The following is a 2,215-nucleotide window of genomic DNA, read 5'->3' on the forward strand; positions in this document are numbered from 1 at the left end:
GGCGGCGGTGGGGCGGCAGCAGCAGCAGCTGCTTTCCCAAGGACGGGTGCCACGGGCAGAAGAGCGGCCCGAGGGCCTCCTCCCCCCCCCCCCCCCGACAGGCACAGGTGCAGGCCGGGCAAGGACGCGGCCCAGCGAGCCGGCTGTAACAGAGAAGGCGGCGTTCTGGAGAGCGTTACAAATCCTTTGCATCTCTTTCGGGCGTGCACCGTGCACCCCCGAAACACACCCGCCCCCCCCCCCCCCCCCCCCCCGGCCCTCCTCAGTCCACCCTCCACACCCCCAAGACCCCGTCTGCCACCTCGCGCACACGTGCGCGCAACACAGACGCGCCGACGCAGACGAGCGCCCCCCCCCCCACCTCCCAGGCCAAGACCCCTCACGAGTGGCAGACACGGGCACACACCCAGCCCACCCACACCCACCCCGCGCCGCCCCACGGCCGCCCCACAACTCACCCACAGGCAGGGACCCGACTGACCCTCAAGGACCACACAGGCCTCCGGGACCCCTCTACCCGCCAAGGCAGCCAGGCATCTGGGTCACATCTGCCCCACAAGTACTGCACCCGCGCTGCCCCATCGCTGCCCCGCAAGTTCTCCCCGAGGAATGGCGGGCCTCAGGGCCCGCCGTCTCCCCCCAGGGAAGACAGGCCTGCGGGTGCCCCCGGCCCCACAGCTTCCCCACCAGTGCCCCACAGCAGCCTTGCAAGTGCTCCCCGAGGAACAGCAGGCTTCTGGGTCACATCTGCCCCACAAGTACTGCCCCCACGGCTGCCCCACGGCCGCCCCGCAAGCGCTCCCCGAGGAACCGCAGGCCTCTGGGCCTGCCGTCTCCCCCCAGGGAAGACAGGCCTGCGGGTGCCCCCGGCCCCACAGCTTCCCCACCAGTGCCCCACAGCAGCCTTGCAAGTGCTCCCCGAGGAACAGCAGGCTTCTGGGTCACATCTGCCCCACAAGTACTGCCCCCACGGCTGCCCCACGGCCGCCCCGCAAGCGCTCCCCGAGGAACCGCAGGCCTCTGGGCCTGCCGTCTCCCCCCAGGGAAGACAGGCCTGCGGGTGCCCCCGGCCCCACAGCTTCCCCACCAGTGCCCCACAGCAGCCTTGCAAGTGCTCCCCGAGGAACAGCAGGCTTCTGGGTCACATCTGCCCCACAAGTACTGCCCCCACGGCTGCCCCACGGCCGCCCCGCAAGCGCTCCCCGAGGAACCGCAGGCCTCTGGGCCTGCCGTCTCCCCCCAGGGAAGACAGGCCTGCGGGTGCCCCCGGCCCCACAGCTTCCCCACCAGTGCCCCACAGCAGCCTTGCAAGTGCTCCCCGAGGAACAGCAGGCTTCTGGGTCACATCTGCCCCACAAGTACTGCCCCCACGGCTGCCCCGCAAGTGCTCCCCGAGGAACAGCATGCCTCGGGCCTGCCGTCTGCCCTCAGGAAAGACAGGCCTGCGGGTGCCCCCGGCCCCACAGCTTCCCCACCAGTGCCCCACAGCAGCCTTGCAAGTGCTCCCCGAGGAACAGCGGGGCCTCTGGGTCACATCTGCCCCACAAGTGCTGCCCCAGTGCTGCCCCACGGCTGCCCCGCAAGCGCTCCCCGAGGAACCGCAGGCCTCTGGGCCTGCCGTCTCCCCCCAGGGAAGGCAGGCCTGCGGGTGCCCCTGCCCCCACAGCTGCCCCGCAGGGCCCCACAGCTGCTCCACAAGTGCTCCCCGAGGAACAGCGGGGCCTCTGGGTCACATCTGCCCCACAAGTGCTGCCCCAGTGCTGCCCCACGGCTGCCCCGCGAGTGCTCCCTGAGGAACCGCAGGCCTCTGGGCCTGCCGTCTCCCCCCAGGGAAGGCAGGCCTGCGGGTGCCCCTGGCCCCACAGCTTCCCCACCAGTGCCCCACAGCAGCCTTGCAAGTGCTCCCCGAGGAACAGCAGGCTTCTGGGTCACATCTGCCCCACAAGTGCTGCCCCACGGCTGCCCCGCGAGTGCTCCCCGAGGAACCGCAGGCATCTGGGCCTGCAGTCTGCTTCCAGGGAACTCAGGCCGGCGGGTGCCTCTGGCCCCACAGCTTCCCCACCGGTGCCCCACGGCTGCTCCGCAAGTGCTCCCCGAGGAACAGCATGCCTTGGGCCTGCCGTCTCCGCCCAGGAAAGAGAGGCCTGCGGGTGCCCCTGGCCCCACAGTTGCCCCTCCAGTGCTCCCTGAGGAACAGCGGGCCTCTGGGTCACAT

This window comes from Rissa tridactyla, unplaced genomic scaffold (assembly GCF_028500815.1).
Source record: "Rissa tridactyla isolate bRisTri1 unplaced genomic scaffold, bRisTri1.patW.cur.20221130 scaffold_778, whole genome shotgun sequence".
NCBI lineage: Eukaryota > Metazoa > Chordata > Aves > Charadriiformes > Laridae > Rissa > Rissa tridactyla.